We start from the raw sequence: 18,535 nt of genomic DNA, 5'->3' as shown, positions 1-18,535 counted from the left end.
TGAGTTGCTTAGGGCTCTTAAATTGTTGAGTTGCTTAGGATCCTCCTGCCTCAGCCTCCTGAGTTTCTGTGATTGCAGGTATGTGCTGTTGTGTCCCAGTTCCACATTAGTTTTTAGGGATGTAAATGAAATAACCAAATGTCTACATGTACTAATTATCAATTTAATTAAGACTACATTTTAAATATGATCATGCAAAAACACTTTCTGAATCTATATACTATGTTACATAAAAGTGTTCTAGGGCTGGGGGTGTAGCTCACTTGGTAAAGTGCTTGCCTCAAAGACACAAGGCCCTGGGTTCAATCTCCAGTACCACTCACACACAAAAGTGTTCTAAACACATACCCATTTGCATAACTTTTTTGGAACCATGGATTGAATCCAGGGATGCTTTACCACTAAGCCACATCCCCAGTTTTTTGTTTTGTTTTGGAGACAGGATCTAACTAAGTTGCTTAAAGCCTTACTATGTCACCGAGGTTGAGCTCAAACTTGCTATATTCCTGCATTGGCTTCCCAAGTCACTGGGATTATAGGCATGACCTACCATGCCTGGTTCACATAACCTTTCTAAGACATTTTTTTTATTTTTTGGTTGGTTGGTTGGTTTTTTGTTTTGTAATTCATGATCTCCACTAAACAAACAAACAAAAAAACCCTCATGTTAATTTTTAAAGCAATTTTTTAAAGCCTTATTTTCAACATCAAGCACTTGAATAGTGTGGCCCTATCACACATTCATACAAAGAATAATCTATGTAAGATTTCTCTGCCACTAGCTACTATAAAAAAACATGAAAATTAACAATTTTGGCCAAGATGTGAAGCTACTGGAACCCCCATGCCTTGTTGGTACAATATAATAAGAAATATAGTTGGTCTTTGTTCTGTCTCCTGGCATAGAACTCCTCAAATCCTTGGAATTTTCTGGATGAGAAGAGCAAAAGGAGAATCTTTTGTTTAAATGTGATTCTCAGTGGGAATCTAGATAGCTTCAGGATGGGAGCTTCTCATCTGAAAGATTAAACCTTGATTAGAAGCTTATAACTTTCTGGCCCCACTTTATAACATCTAGGGAATAGAAAGAGTCTGGGCATTGACCTAATCACCCGCGGCCAGTGACTTTTAATCATTGTTTGTTTGTTCCTATGTATGATTCCACAAAACAAAGACCCTAAACAAGATTTGGAGAGCTCCTGGGCTAGTGAACACATTGAGATGGTGGGAGGATAGGGTACCCAGAGAGGGCATGGAAGCCATGCCATGGAAATGTATGCGCTTCTTCCATTTGGCTGTTGTTCCTGAGTGGTAACCTTTTTTTGGTACTAGGGATTGAACTCAGGGACACTCAACCACTGAGCCACATCCCCAGCCCTATTTTGTATTTATTTCATTTAGAGACAGGGGCTCACTTTTTTTTGCTGAGGCTGACTTTGAACTTGGGATCCTCCTGTCTCAATCTCCCAAGGCACTGGGATTACAGGCATGTGCCACCATGCCCAGCTCTGAGTGGTGACCTTTTTTTTTTTTTTTAAGATAGACAGCATGCCTTTATTTTATTTTTTATTTTTTTATGTGGTGCCAGCGAGCTAACCCAGTGACTCACGCATGCTAGGCAAGTACACTGCCACGGAGCTACAGTCCCAGCCCTGAGTGGTAACCTTTTAATAAACTAGTAATAGTAAGTAAATAACTTTTCTGAGTTCTGTGAGTCCTTCTAAGAAATTATCAAACTTTTTTCGACCTATACATTTTCAAATTTGTGTGTATGGGGCTGAGGTGGAAGCTCAGTGGCAGAGTGTTGCCTCGAACATGTGAGGCACTAGGTTTGATTCTCAGCACCACATAAAAATAAATAAATGAAAATATTGTGTCCATGTATAACTAAAAAAATATTTTTAAAAGTTTGTGTTTGGGGCTGGGGTTGTGGCTCAGCAGTAGAGCGTTCGCCTAGCACGCGGAAGGCCCTGGGTTTAATCCTCAGCAGCACATAAAAGTGAGTAAATAAAATAAAGGTATTGTGTCCAACTAAAACTAAAAAATAAATATTTAAAAAAAATTGTGTTTATGTTGGACAGATTGTAGTTAACCTACAGACCCAATCCTGGGGATTGGACCAGGTCTTGTGAAAGAGGGCAGTCCCTTAAACCCGTGAAGTCTTCTAATAGGGGTTCACTTGATGCTTTGACTATATCCCTTATGGCTTTGAAATATACATGTTTTTTCCTTTTTCCCAACCTTCTTCTCCCTGATCTTCTTTTCTCTGATCTAATTCTATAGCCTTTCTAATCTCATTTTCTGTGATAAACCTCTTTAAAAACCCTACTCTTGCTGAAGGGCAGAATCACAGCCTTTGGGACAGGAGTCTCCTGTGTTTCTCCTTTGCTAGCAAAGCAATAATCTTTTCCCTTTTTCTTAAAACCATGTTCTCATTATTAGATTGGCTTTGGGGACAAGAACCAAGCTTTCGGCAACAATCTGATGCTAATTCTGCTAGCTAATGTCAGAATTAATTGGATTGTAATTGACACCCAGTTGATGTCTGGAGATTTGGAGAATTGGTTGGTGTCAGGAAGGAAAGAAAAACAAAAACAAAAACAAACCCTCATTTAGTTTAAGAAGTGTTGTGAGAAAAAAAATCTAACAGGATTAAAAACTGTCAGAAAGGCTATAGAATTAGCCTGGCATGATGGCACACACCTATAATCCAGTGGCTGGGGAAGCTGAGGCAGGAGGATGGAAAGTTCAAAGCCAGGCTCAGTAACTTAGTGAGACCATCTGAAAAGAAAAATATAAAAAGCCTGGGGATGAAGCCTGGTGAAGTGCCTCAGGGTTCAATCTCTGCCCCTCCTCAACCCCCCAAAAAAAGAAAAGAAAAAATTTCTATGCCACTTTTTTTTTTTCTCTGAATACCAAGGATTATATTCAGGGGCATTCAACCACTGAGCCACTATTTGTATTTTATTTAGAGACAGGGTCTCACTGAGCTGCTTAATGCCTCGCTTTTACTGAAGCTGGCTTTGAACTTGCGATCCTCCTGCCTCAACCTCCCGAGCCACTGGGATCACAGGCGTACACCACCATGCCTGGCTTCTCTGCCACTTCGAAAAAATTGATTCTGTCAGGTAGCCTCCATAAATATCCCAGACTTACGTTAATTGAGGTCATCTGAGGTGATGTATATTTGAAACAAAAAGTACTTTTTAAAGATGAAGCAACTGAGATCTTTTTAAGATCATGACTATGGGGCAACATATTTTGGGGGGGCGTCGGGGGGTTGTTTTTCATTTTTGCTTTGGCGGGCAGAGAACCCTCATGGGGTTTATGTGAGAAGCCAAGACTAACTGACCCAAACCTGGAGTTCTTGCTTTCTGAGCCTTGGTGCCTTTGTAGACAGCAACACAGCTACTTTGTTGAATTAACTGATCTGGGAGAATGCTTTTCTGCCTTTCTTTTCAAATGATATTAGTTCCTCTGACCAAATCCTCAATATGTTGGTGCAAAATACTGGCAGCCAACCAACCTGGGGCAGGGTTGGATTTCAAGAAGGGTTTGGCCTTCATTCTGAATAGCCAGACAAGTAGAAACATTTTGGGTCAAGACGTTCTGAGGCTTCCAGAAGTTCCTACACCCATCACTCATATAGGAGTGCTCTCCTGAGAGTTTCTGCTGGTTTTCAGTGATAACTGAGGACTCCTGTGACTTAGGATGAACCAACTTCCTCTGCTTCTGTTTCACTGAGGGCAAAGGCATTGAGCCAGTAGGGCTCAACTCTGGTTACAAATTAGAATTACCCAGGGAAACAAAAAACACAAATGGGCAGGAACAGTGGTACACACCTGTAATTTCAGGTACTCAGGAGGCAGAGGTAGGAGGATTGAAAGTTCTAGGCCAATTTGGGCAATTTAGTGAAACCCTGTCTCAAAATTTATAAAAGGGCTGGGGATGTGGCTCAATGGTATAACACCTTCCTAGTATGAGTGAGGGCCTGGGTTCAATCCTCATTACCACCTTAAACAAATGAGCACTAACATCTGTGACTAACCCCCAGAGATTCTGATCCATGACTGGGATGTAGAACAGTTTTGTTTTTTATATAGTTAAGAACTGGTGTCATAGACAAGAGCAGTGAACCATAATATTCTGTTTTCTCCTTTGCCCTCCTTATCAAGGTCTGAATTATTTACAGATGTTTCTAAGGTAAGGCACCTTTAAAAATAATGGATTTTGAAAAAATATATTTGAAAAAGATCTTGCTCACAGCATCTGGCCATACTAACTTCCAAATTATTCCCCAATCTGATTTCACACTCATTTCTGCCCTTGGCTTATGAGGTTTTGTTTTTGGTACTGGGGAATAGACCCAGGGTTGCTTTACTACTGAGCTACATTGCCAGCACTTTTTATTTTTCGAAACAGGGTCTCACTAACTTGTGGAGGCTGGCCTTACACTTCTGATCCTCTTGCTAGGTTCCTAGTCACTGAGATTACAGGTTTGCACCACCATGTCCACCTTTTTTATTTTTATTTTTTTGGTTCCAAGGATTGAACCCGGGATACTTAACCACTGAGCCACATCTCCATTCCTTTTTATTTTGAATACTTGTGACCTGGGAGACTTAGGCAGGGGATAGCAAGTTCAAAGCCAGCTTGAGCAACTTGGCAAGGTCCTAAGCAACTTAGCAAGACCCTGTCTCTAAATAAAAAATAAAAAGGGTTGGTGATGTGGCCCAGTGGTAAAGCAACCCTGGATTCAATTCCTGGTACAAAAACAAAACAAAACAAAACAAAAACCTCCTGCATTACTGTGTGTGTGTGTGCGCGCGTGCACACTGGGGACTGAACTCAGGGTCTTGTGCATGTGAGGCAAGCACTCTACCAACTAAGCTATATCCTCAGCCCCCTGCTCTACTTTGGAGTGTAGATTCATCTTTAGTTTGTACTCATGACTTCCTGACTTCTGATTTAATATATTTCTCAGTTCCATAATGCTGGCCCTGGTTCATCTTTGATATGACCCTATCATTTATCCTTGATTTTCCCTGGACTCTTTCCCACTACAATTAGATTACCTATGTCTCAGCTCCATCATCTTACACAAGAACCAAGATCCTCCTGCTTAGACTCAGGACTTCCCTCCCACCTTAATAGCTCTTCTGTCCTAGATCTCACTCAAGGTCTACTGCTTCTAGCTGTGGTCATCTTTTTCTTTTAAATTCATTAAACATATTTTTGTATTTGTTAATGGACTCTTTATTTTTATTTTATTTATATGTGGTGTTAAGAATCGAACCCTGTGCCTGACACATGCTAGACAAGTGCTCTGCCACTGAGCCACAACCCCAGCCCTGTGGTCATCTTTAATACAATCTTTCTGACATTTTCAGAATTAAAGGACTTTAGTATGACTTAATGAGCACAAATTAATCTCTCCCAGTCACACAAAATAATACTCACTTTTGTCAACTTCTACTTCACAACTACCTGATTTTAAAAGGAAAATATGCAGGAGGGATCAGGGAGTTGCTATCAGTTATCCTCTTAAGAAAAATTTAAGTATTTTTCTAATATTCAGCAGATTAAAATCTGCCAGGCCTGAGAAATGAGAGAATTTATTGGGAGTAAGTTTTCAATAACTTTGATAATGAATTTTTAATGAATTTTAAAGATGATAAGTAATTCTGGACTTCCTGTTTACTGAACTGCCAAAACACTCTTATTCTGTATTCTAAGCCAGTCTTTCACTAAGGCAGAGTAAGTAGATGATAGTGAAATGTTTCAAGAGACAGAGGCAGGAGGATTGCAAGTTTGAGACCAGCCTCAGCAACTTGGTGAGAATCTCAGCAACTTAGAGAACCTTTCTCAAAGTAAATAAAAATAGAGATGTGGTTAAAAAAAAAATGCTGGGTGCCCTTCAGAAATTTCTGGTAAGGCTAGAGACAAGTCTTGGAAGCTACATGGCCAAGAACCTCACCTGAAATCCTCCTGTCCTAGACCCAGTTTCACGAAAGCATCCCCCAGTCTAGTTGCTGCAGCTCACATTGCAGAGTCAGTGGCACTCGCAGGCACTGGACACCTGCTGTGAAGCTGCCACTGCAGGACACTGACCAGAGTTGGCTTCTCTGCTTCCACTTGTGCCAGAATGGACTTAAGTCATTTCCCAAGAGTTATGCTCTTGGGTGGGTGTTTCTAACTGACATGGCCGAAGTCATGACCCTGTGTCTTGGCTCCAGGGGAAGGGCACAGCAAATATTGAGCCCTTGCTATGAATCAGGCCCTCTTCCAGGTGCTAGAAATAAAAGCAAGCAGAGTGGGTACCACCACACCTCTACTCACCCAACTTCCATTCCAGACCAGGGAGACAGTTAACCATCAGATACACAGTAACTCAGAAAGCTTGCCAAGTGGTGCTTTGTGCTCTGGAGAAAAATTAAGTTGGGTTTGAAGATGGGGACCTGTGTAAGTTGTTCAGGGAGGTCTTAATTGATAGGGTGACAAGTCAACAGAGTCAAATGATGTGCATGCAAATACTGGGTGGGGCAATGCCCATGTTTTCAACTAGAGAAACCCTAGCTCCATTCCCAGCCATTTGCTGTCCTTCCAGCTCTAGGAGGGCAAAGGTGGAGTTCTGGGACCACAGTTTCCAGCACCCAATGAAACTGACGGAACGGTTCTCCTATGGCCCAGTTTTTACTCTCTGCAACGACAGCAGTGACTGGCTATCTGACTATGCATACAGGAATGGGGGGGGGGCAGGCAGGAATTTGAGAAATTGTCAGGACCAATAAAAGAGGGTGCAGATGAGAGAGTACCATGTGAAGATACCTGCTCCTATGGATTGTGACACTGTACACGGGTACTCTAAAGCAGAGATTTCAAAACTTTTACTGTGTACCCACTTCAGTAAAAATATTGTGTCTCCCCTATAGGTATTTTTGTTATTTTAAAATCACATACATGTACTACTGAACCAATATAGTGCATGCATTAGAAAGCATGCACAAAATAGAAATGAAGAATATTTTTAAAGAAACAATATTTTGAAAATATTTCATTTATTAACAGTAAAAAAAAGTCCTAATTTCTCTCATTGAAGAAAGATCATTGTTCATTTTATTGAAAACAATGTATTTTAATGTTTTATTATTTTGAAAAATCCTTGTTTAACACATTATTTTGGGCAACAAATCACATAGTGATAAACATTTCTAAATATCCATTTTCAAACTTCTTTCTTCATAGCATGAGTTTTTTTTTTTTCAAAATGGTAGTTAATGTCTTACAGCTACAAAAAAAAATCACTTTCAACTTAAAGAGACCTAATAAGTATGTTTACTTCTTTCCAAATATCAGCTAAGCAGTTATGTCAGTCAGATTTGTGAGAAAATGAGAAACCAAGCAGGAAGGAATCTAGTGCAGGGCATTTAGATACCTATGGCACTATCAAAGGGCTGCTGAAGGCGGGAGTTAGGACAGGTTTATAGCCACACCACAGTTCAGAGTATAGGAGGCTGGTTGTTGGTTGGTGTTACCCACATCAGCAAATGCAGGAAACCTGGTAATTGGTCTCAGTGGCCAGTGTTCTTAGGCACTGATAGACCACTTGCTGGCTACTGCAGAACTTGTAATTACGTGTACCATGGCATCCACATTCCCTAGCTGCTGCCAAATTTAGAATACCACTTTCTCCTCCACCCAGGAGACCTGCATAAATATTCTGGCAGAAAGAACTTACATCCAGAACCTTGAAGGCAAGGATATTTGTGAAAATTTCTATAGTTCTAGGTCCTGTAATATGGAGAGTAACCGATAAGGATGTGGGAATGAAAGCTGGTTGTAAAAACTACACAACAGCATACTCCTGATAGCTTCTTGTCATCAAAGGAAAGATCAGCAAATGAGCAATGCTTGTCTCTTTTGTGAAAGAAAACTAGTGATTAATGTTTACCTTGGACAGTTTTCTATAGGAGAATTTCATGGCCACTCCCCATTACATACTACTTTCTGATATTTAAAGGTCTTACTTTTCATCAAATCAAGAAGTGTATAATTTCTGCAGAACATTATGGTACTCAGAGGAAAATGTGACTATTGACAAGCAAACTGGACCTGCTAGAGGCAAGTAGAGACAAGCTGTCCCTTCCCAGCCACCCACCGCTTAGGAACCTCCTGGGAGACTTCTTCCTTTCCTGCAGGAAATTAAAGGGTGGGTCACACAGCTTTTCCAGAATATGGCAGGACAATCTTCTTTGGTTTTAATAAGATCCAATTAGTATACCATTAAAACTCCAAACTTTATTTGATGAGACTTCTCCAACTGCCTGCTAGCTCAGGCAGCCACCCACTGAGTCAAGGGCTGTGGGCATGGGCAGCCAGCATGACCTGGGGCTCTCCTCAGTGCAACCTTGCATCCAGCAAGCTGAGGTACAGAGAGCAACACCTTGATTTTCTCATGAGTGGCCTACAAATCAGCTGTAAGCATATATTCTTTCCTAGGCATGGATGAAATTGATAGCTTTTCCAGTCTCTTTTCAGTAACACGTAAGAGATTTGTGGTTTTTATTCTTATCATTACTTTATGAATAGGTCTCTTTTTCTATGTACCAGCAAGTCCCATCCAATATCAAATTAACACTTCAAATGTGATTTAATTTAAAATTTCTCTCCTCCTCCAGCCAGGAGGTCTGTGGAAGAAGGAGCACAGCCAGCATTGTTTCTGTTCCTCGCACTCCTGCTCCCCACTGGCTAGCTGTGGTTCTGGGCCTGTTCCCAGGGAAGCAGGGGAAGGACGCAGAGGACAGGTCTCCCTTGACTAGTAGAGTCATACACTGGTGTGTCATCTGGGAGTGGCAGATCTTAAATGTTGCTGTTTCTCTGGTAGAGCTTCCTCGTGGGTTCCTGGGGGCTTCTCCATCTCTGAGAGCTCCTCTCCTTGGAGGCCAGGCTCTCTCTGGCTGGACACCAGGACTCTTTCCCCAGTGCTTTAGTTTCCAGCAGTCCTCCCCTCCACAGAGGCCATCCAGTCCCTCTGCGCATGTTCCCTTTAGTCGGATACCTTCTTAAAATAGCCTTCGTTCCTAGAGGACCACATGGGCCTACAGGGAGCCTTGGAGTACAGTCCACAGGCAGCCACTCTGTCTTCCCAGGAGCTGACCACCTACAGTTCATCTTGAGACTTTACCAGTCCCCAGGCCCCTCAAACTCCAGGAGCTGTGCCTCGCTGTCCAAATGTCCTCTTGAAGGCCCCCCATTTGGCATGAGGTGAAGAGTAAAGCACCCCCATCCCTCTCCTGCTTGGATGTCCAGCATCCAGACAACTGCTTCCAGAGGAGTCCTCTCCCATTCTGTGATAGCCTGGAGGTGGATGCCGACTGATCCTTCCCATCAGAGCTAGTGGCCTGCTGCGCAAGCGCTTAACATGGGCGCTCCGGTGATCTAGCGTCTCCTTCCTTTAGAATGTAGAGAAACTTGGCACCTACTGTTTTGTTCTCAGCCTTTGGGGTCTCTGGTGAAACTGACACAGAAAGTCATTTTAGTTAATTAAGTTACCATGGTTAATCACTCTTCCTTATGGAAGACCTGTTCTTTTTTCCCCCCCACATTTTACTTATGGGTACATTAATGTACCACATTAACTTAGTGGTACATGATAATGGGGTTTGTTGTTTCATACATGAACATGTACACAATATAATTTTGGCCAATGTATCACTAAAAGACCTGTTCTTACATTAGGATACCTGATGCACTGTAGATAACACATGACAGTTTGTTTTATGAAATAGGTTGCATGAAGATAGTTAAATATAGAATTATTGAATATTTATTATATTCTTATATGAATTATTATCTCTGTACAAAATACATATGGATTTTTTAAAATATTTTTTAGATGTATGGACCTTTATTTTATTCATTTATTTATATGTGGTGCTGGGAATTGAACCCAGTGCCTCACATGTGCTAGGCAAACACTCTGCCACTGAGCCACATCCTCAGCCCCATGGATTTGTTTTTGACATTATGGACAATTAGATCTACAGAGAAATCTCTGTCAATTAGAATGCCTTAAAGTGCTGATTGAAACTTTAATGAACAAAAACATTGTTCTAAAGCATGACTGAGCTTTAGAGGAAAGGAGCCAGAAGCCCTTGAGGTCAGCTGAAGGAGGGATGGGCAAGAGACAGCTCCTGTAGCATTTACCTGGAGGACACATGCTGGACCCTGGGGACCTGGACTGTGCATTGCAATTTGCCTCAAGCTCTCAAAAGGAAAGAGAGCCCCTAGCTTGGTGAGAGGTCAGATTCTAGAAGATATTTTTCTGTCTCAATCACAGCTTAGGCTGGGTAGCAGGGTGGGGACCCTCTAAACATTCTTAACCCCCAGCACTAACCTCTCATATGCATTTGTGGCTGAAATTCATTCTGACTGTGTGGCCCTGAAATTCTGAGCTGAAAACTGAGTTTGAAGATGTCTTGGGTTGGTAATATACTTAGGAGCCTGGAAGAAGCAAACTCTTCAAAGGAACATACTTTAAAATCAGGTCTCAAAGGATGCCCATAGCTAAAGTTCCATGGAGCAGGGACAGATCATTAAAAAAATCACCAACCACACACAGAAACACACCACTGTGATCAAGTTAGTAGAAAACACTAAACTTCAGATTCAGATCCACAGTTTGATTTAGGTCTGATTTTGGTGCCTAGGACTGTGCTTTGGGAAAAAAACGTCCTAGACCTTGACCTTGCTCCTTTGCAGACATACCAGCTAAGAAAGCTGATAAACCCAGGGAAAAACAAGCGTGCAAGTTAAAATAACCAGATATTTTAAGAGTACAACAACAGCTAGGCACAGAGGTGCACACCTGTAATCCCAGTGGCTCAGGAGGCGGAGGCAGGAAGATTGCAAGTTCAAGGTCAGTCTCACAGTCTCAGCAACTTAGCAAGGCGCTAAGCAACTCAGTGAGACCCTGTTTCTAATAAAATACAAAATAGGGCCCGGGATGTGGCTCAGTGGTAGAGTGCCCCTGAGTTTAATCCCTGGTATCCCTCCACCAAAAGAAAGAGTACAATCATAATAAGAGACAACAAACTGAACAAACTACTAGACAAACCAGAATAGAAAAGTCAGATTAAGACTCTAAAATAAGTATATAAAGATCTTCAGAAAGATAAGAGGATAATAATGAGGAGCAGGCAGTTATACAGAACCAAAGAAAAATAATGGGTATGAAATAGGGGATAGCTGACCAAACCCACTGGATATAAACAAGAATAGCTGTATAACTAAAAAATGAATTATAATTTAAATTGGTTAAGGGGATTTCCCCAGAAAGTATTGAGAAATAATGAAATAGAAAATATTAAAGAACTGGGCATGGGGGGTGCATGTCTGTAATCCCAACAATTTGAGAGGCCAAGGCAGGAGGATCACAAATTCAAGGCCAGCAACTTAGTGAGAACTGGTCTCAAAATAAAAGACTGGGTGGGGATGAACCCATACTAAGGGTTCAATACTTAGTATCAAAAAAAAAATAAATATATATATATATATATATGAAATATGGAGAATAGTAGTATCAATATTTACACAATATTAGTTCCAGGAAGAGAGAAAATGCACGTAGAAAAGAGTATTTTAAAAAATCATAAGTGAGAATATTTTAAAAAAATTTAAGATAAAAGCCAGGTGCGGTGGTGTATGCCTGTAATCCTAGCGGCTTGGGAGGCTGAGACAGGAGATTTGCAAGTTCAAAGCCAGCTTCAGCAACAGCCAGGCGAGGCGCTAAGCAAGTCAGTGAGACCCTGCCTCTAAATAAAATACAAAATAGGGCTGGGGATGTGGCTAAGTGGTCCAGTGCCCTGAGTTCAATCTCCAGTACTAAAAAAAATAAAAAATAAAAAAAAAATAAGATAAAAAGGACTTCAAAGGTTTCATGGAGCACCAAAGGAATAGACAAGAAAAAAAATTAAACTTGGATGCATTAAAGTGAAATTTAAGAACATCAAAGACAAAAGAATAAGATTAACAGTAGTTTTCCCAACAGAGACACTGGAGACAAAATAAAAAAAAAAGCAATTAATTTATATTTTAAGTGACAAAGGAACAGAACAATTACATCCAGATAAACTATTATTTAATGATGAAGAAGCAAAGATGAAACTTTCAGACATACAAGGTCTTAGAAAGTTCATAGCACAAAAACTTCTCTGGAAACTCCTGGAATGAGTAATTTTATATTAATAAATTAACAACATATTAATGTAAGTCTATTATACTTAATAGACCAAGTACCTAATAGGTACACGAAAAGACATTCAAGACCACTAGTTAATAAGGAAATGTGCATCAATGAGAAACCCCTTTATATCCATAAGGATAGAATGGATATGATTTTAAAAATGAAAAATAAGTGCTGGTGAGGATGTGGAGAAATTGGAACTCTTACACATTGCTGTGGGAATGTAAAATGGGTCCATTATTGGAGTTTCCTTAAAAACATAAACATAGTTACTATATGGCCCTCATAAATCCACTTCTAGTTATATACAAGATCATTAAAACACATATCTACACAAAAGCTTGTACACAAATGTTAATAGCAACATTATTCATAACAGCCCACAAGGGGAAACAGCCCAGATGTCTACTGACTGAGGAACTGATAACTGTGACATAGTCATACATTGGAATATACTTGTCTATTTGGGATTTGTCTATATCTACTGAGATCTATAGACCTATAGATAGATCCCAAATAGTTCAAAGGCTTTTCCCATAGCACATATCAACACTGGCAGAAAATTTCTTAGAAATTTATTCATTTTTTATTCTTACCATCTTTTATATATGTGTTACCCAGATTTTGCACTCTATTTGAAAAAGACGAAAAAATTAAATTTGGACACAGTCATATATTGTTCTATTCTGGTCTATTGGGATATAGGTATCTGACATCAAATTTAATATTAGGGAGAATATATCATAAAGAAAAATGAGGGATAATCTATTAGTAAGAAGAATATTATAGGAAAAAATAACTATTGAATATATATGCACACAAAAATATTCATAGTTCTTAGAAATTAATGAGTAGGAATGAGAAGTTTGAATAATAAGAAAAAGAGGGAAAAGATGCATATAAGCCAAACAGAATGTGAAATCTGGGAAACAAACACAGATATAAAAGAAGGTAAGAACAAAAAATGAGTACATTTCTAAGAAATTTTCTGCAAGTGTTGATAAGTCCTGTGGTAAAAGCCTTTGAACTAATTCAGCTCTTGCATATGACCAACATCCTCAAATAGGAACAGAACTTTAAAACTTCATAAAAACTTTATAATCAGACATCTGGAATAGCCAGGCCCATTGGTACACACCTGAATCATAGCAATCGGGAGGCTGGGCAGGAGGACTGCAAGTCTGAAAAGAGCTCGAGCAATTTAGTGAGACCCTGTCTCTAAATAAATAAATAAATAGGGCTGGCACTGTAGCTCAGTGGTAGAGTACCCTTGGGTCCAGTCTGCTGCTCTGAGGGGGAAAAATCTAGAATAAACACCATACTTAATAAAAAAAAACATAAATGAGTAAAGATATAATGTTACCATTAAGTTAAAGAAGAAAGGTACCACTTTTGCCACCACTGTTTAATCTGGTATTAAACACTCAGTCTAGTGGTCTAAGTGAAGAAAAAAAAGTAAGAGAATTAGGAGAGGAGATAAAGCTGTCATTTTGGGTAGACATAATCATCCCCATTGAAAAGCTAATGAAATAATCAGAGGAGTTATCAGACTAAGTTTAGTAAAAATGTTAGATATAAAAACCTTTAAGAATCAACAGCAGAACTGGGTTGTTGTAGCTCAATGGTAGAGTGCTTGCCTAGCGTGTGTGAAGCACTGGGTTTGATCTTTAGCACCACATATAAATAAATAAATAAAATAAAAGTCCATCAATAATTAAGGGAAAATATATATATATAATCTACAGCATCCAGAGTGGTAGAGCACACCTGAAATCACAGCAACTCAGGAGGCTGAGGCAAGAGGATCTCATGTTTGAGACTAGCCTCAGCAATTTAGTGAGGCCCTAACAACTTAATGAGTCCCTGTCTCAAAAAACAAAAAGGGCTGAGGACGTAGCTCAGTGGTAAACTGCTCTTAGGTTCAATTCCCAGCCGCATTTCCCCCCAACAAAAAGAATCAATAGCAAAGCCAGGTGCAGTGACTCACATCTGTAATCCAGTGACTTGGGAGTCTGAGGCAAGAGGATCACAAATTCAAGGCTAGCCTCAGCAATCTAATGAGACCCATCTCCAAAACAAACAAAAACCAAACAAACAAGTGTTGGGGATGTATCTCTGTGGTACCACTGAGCTACATCCCTAGCCCTGTTTTTTTCTTTTGAAACAGTGTCTCATTAAGTTGCTGAGGGTAGCCTCAAACTTGTGATCCTCCTGCTTCAGCCTCCAGAGTCGCTGGGATTACAGGCATGTGAGTGCCAGTGTGCCTGGCCTGAAACTTCATTTCAAAAAAGAATCAAGAGCAAGATGGGCTTTCCTATAGTCTCAGTGATTCAGGAGGCTGATGCAGCAGAATCACAAGTCTGAGGCCAGCCTCAGCAACTTAGCAAGAACCTTAGCAATTTAGTGAGATCCTGTCTCAAAATAAAAAGGACAGGGGGATGTATGTAGCTCAGTGGTAGAGTGTCCCAGAGTAGATGGGATTATAGGTGTGCACCACCAAACCTGGTTTCAACTGGATTTTTAAAATGAACTTAAAATTTTTATTCTACAATCTGTATAGGAGAATAAAAATTCACAATTGTCTGAGTCCTCAGAGAATGTCAAAGAGGGAGCTCTCTTGCCGTGTGTGGTGGTGCACGCCTAATCCCTGTGGCTCAGGAGGCTAAGACAGGAAGATTGTGAGTTCAAAGCCAGCCTCAGCAAAGGTGAGGTGCTAAGCAACTCAGTGAAACCCTCTCTCTAAATAAAATACAAAAAATGGACTTGGGATGTGACTTAAGTGGTCAAGTGCCCCTAAATTCAATCCCTGGTACAAAAAAATAAAAGAGGGAGACTCTCTTTTCCAAATATTAAGGCATATTGTAAATCCACAGTAATGACAGGGTGTGATACTGATGCAGAAATGACAAGGACAACAGAACAGAACAGACCTCAGAAACAGACAATTTGTATCTAAGAACTGGCCACGTAGCGGGAGGTGGTACCCTGTAATCCCAGCAGCTGGTAGGAGGAGAGGGCCAAAGCAGGAGGATGGCAAGTTCAAAGCCAGCTTCAGAAGCTTAGCAAGGCCCTAAGCAACTTAGCGAGACCCTGTCTCAAAAGCAAAAAGGGATGGGGATGTTGCTCAGTGGTTAAGGGCCTTAGTCTCAATATCTGGTACCCCCAAATCAAACAAACAATAACAACAACAACAACAACAAAAAAACTTCTGACATGTGACAAAAACGATACAACAATTCACAAATTTATGGGAGAGAATTTACTAGATGGTGTTGGGGAATTGTCTGAGTAAAAGAATAAAAATAAAGCTGTACTTTTCCATTATACAATATAGCAATGTGGACAACAGATGGATTAGAAGTGAAAAGTTGAAAGATCAACTATAAAGCTAAGAGAAGAAAACAAGAGGAAATCTGGGGCCCAGGAGTAGGGGAATATTTTATTAACAACCCCCCAAAACACAAACATAAGACAAAATATGATCAATCTGACTATTAAGAAAGAGGATTTCTGTTCAATCAAGGATGTCACAGACACAGTTAAAAGGTTAATAGACTAAAGTATTTGACACATCTAAAGTTGACAAGAGATTAATATTTACAAGAAAAAGATGAAAAATGCAATTGAATAATAGCAAAGGAAACAAATAAGCAATTCATAGGAAGGAAGACTAGTTACATCCTTGTTTATGATAATAAGGAATTGAAGACAACCTAGCTGTCCACTCCCAGGGGAACAGGAATTTAAAATGTGGTAGACGCGCACCAGGAAACACTATGTGGCAAGAAGCAGCAACACTCAAGACATACATGTATCAACATGGAAGAATCCAAGACAGTGAAAAAAGTAGGAAAGCATGAAAGTTACAGCGGTGTCATTGTATAAACTTTTACATACACCAAATAACACTGCTTAATTTGAAAGGATATATACATAACAGGAGTCACATATCAAGAAAGTAAGAGTGCCAGACACGGTGGTACATACCTGTAATCCCAGCAATTTGGAAAGCTAAGGCAAAAGATTATAAATTCAAAGTCAGCCTCCACAATTTAGAGCAACCCTATCTCAAAAAAATAAAAAAGGGTCACTAGGTATGGTGGCGCACGCCTGTATAGCCACTTGAGAGGCTGAGGCAGGAGGATCCCAAGTTTGAAGCCAACCTCAGCAATTTAGCAAGACCCTATGTCAAAATAAAATATAAAAAGAGCTGGAGATGTGGCTCCGTAGATAAGGACCCCTGGGTTCAATCCCTAGGACCAAAAAAAAAAAAAAAAGAGGGGTGCTGGGGATGTAACTCAGTAGTAGAGTATCCCAGGGGTCAATCCACAGCACCTCTCCCCCCAAAAAAGGTAAGAGTGGGTGCCTATGGGATAGAGCAGTGTGGGGACTAAGGAAGGAGGGGGAAGCCTAATACAACTTGAGGGAAGGAGTTTTTGTACTGACAATGTTCTGTGTGTGAATCAGGTCATATGATTTTTTATTTAAAAACTTTTTTTTTTTTTTTTTGGTATACTGAGGATTACACCCAGGGGCCTTTACCACTGAGCTACATCACTAAACCTTTATTTATTTATTACCAAGTTTCTGAGGCTGGCCTCCAACTTGGGGTCTTCCTACCTCATCCTCCTGTTACGAGGAATACAGGCGTGCACCACTGCACCACACAAGGCATAGAATTCCTGCATTGCTTTGCTTCTGAGGTACAATAAAGTGACAATCAGGTACAATACATCCTTACATATAGTTTGTAACTGCAGAGGCCATTTGCCTGTGATGGAGAACCTAAGGCCATCAGGGGGTCACCTGTGGAGTCTGCCTGATATTTTGGCAGATGGGGACAGAGAGCTGGATCTCAGTGACATGGAATCACTGGATAAAGCTTTCACCTATACCAGGGTTCACTCTTAAGGTTAGTCAGTTATATGAGTCAAGATATCATTTACTTTTTTTTGGCAATGCTGGGGATGGAATCCGCTTGGCCCATGCTCTACAACTGAGCCCCAGCCCCATTTTTAAAAAAATTTTTAGTTATTAACTTTATTTATTTTTATGTAGTGCTAAGAATCAAGCCCAGTGCTTCACGTGTGCTAGGCAAGTGCTCTACCACTAAGCCACAACTCTAGCCCCTCCCTTTATTTTTTTTCAAATATTTAGTTGTAGATGGACACAACTATCTTTATTTTTATGTGGTGCTGAGGATCAAACCCAGTGCCCCATGGGTGCAAGGCAAGTGCTCTAGCACTAAGCCATAACCCCAGCCCTCCCTCTACTTTTTTTTTTTGGTTCTGGGGGTGAACCAGGGCGCTTTGCCACTGAGCCATATCCCCAGCACCCGCTTTTTTAAAATTTTGAGACAGGGTCTCACTGAGTTGCTTGGGCCTCACTAAGTTGCTGAGGTTGGCTTTGAACTTGTGATCCTCCTGCCTCAGCCTCCTGAGCTGCCAGAATTACAGGCACACGCCATCTGGCCCAGCTTCCCTTTACTTTTTTTAAACCAGGGGTTTCTGATGCCTGGAATGAAAGAATTTAACTGGCTTTTATCTTTGCCTATATGTTAAACAGTAACTATACTGTATTTTTACAAAAACACCAAGGCTTTACATCTGTATTTTGGAAAAATAAGAGAGCAAAAGGAAGCATTAATTGAAAAAGCAAAAAGACAATCCCAGTGCCTCCCCTGGCTCTTTGTATGTGCTAGGAACCATGCTGGGTGCTTTCCAGATTTCTGATTCAATCACACCTGCCGGGTCTCCATCACCCTGTGGATGAGGAAAATACACCAAAGGAGCTCAGGATCACATCTACAGTGACACAGCGGTGTACAGAGGCAGGTAAGCCTAAGTCTGTCTAACACCAACTTCTCCTGCTTCACATTATGTCATCCTACTCGAAAAGAGAGAGTGGGGAAATGGTGAAGGGACATACACAGAGACACAGAAGAGGTAAATATACAACAAGACAGAAAAACAAGTCACATTTTTTTTTTTTTTTTTTTTTTTTAGAGAGAGAGAGAGAGAGAGAGAGAGAATTTTAATATTTATTTTTTAGTTTTCGGCGGACACAACATCTTTGTTGTATGTGGTGCTGAGGATCGAACCTGGGCCGCACGCATGCCAGGCGAGCACGCTACCACTTGAGCCACATCCCCAGCCCCTGAAGGTACATGTTAATGAGACACAGCCAATTCTGAGGTAAGGACACTCCGTCACATGTCAGAGTATACCTACACAACAGGCTGTCATTGTCCTTTGAAAAGTACAACATGATCTCACAACATGACCCAAAATC

General features: G+C 40.5%; 1 long non-coding RNA gene across 2 annotated transcripts in view; it reads left to right on the top strand.

Annotated features, from left to right (window-relative positions):
• Positions 1 to 18,535, top strand: part of LOC124086207 (uncharacterized) — a 23,599-nt gene extending 5,064 nt beyond the window's left edge. For both annotated transcript variants that reach the window (XR_009225859.1, XR_006849735.2), the window contains 2 exons: positions 17,946 to 18,078; positions 18,296 to 18,535. This is a non-coding gene — a long non-coding RNA (uncharacterized LOC124086207). The remainder of the gene's footprint in view (positions 1 to 17,945; positions 18,079 to 18,295) is intronic.

The sequence above is a fragment of the Marmota monax genome, unplaced genomic scaffold, assembly GCF_021218885.2.
Source record: "Marmota monax isolate L192 unplaced genomic scaffold, Marmota_monax_Labrador192_F-V1.1 WCK01_AAM20220418_F8-fsc00122, whole genome shotgun sequence".
Taxonomy (NCBI): Eukaryota; Metazoa; Chordata; class Mammalia; order Rodentia; family Sciuridae; genus Marmota; species Marmota monax.
The sequence above is the reverse complement of the archived record's forward strand: the minus strand, read 5'-3'. Positions and strand labels throughout refer to the sequence as shown.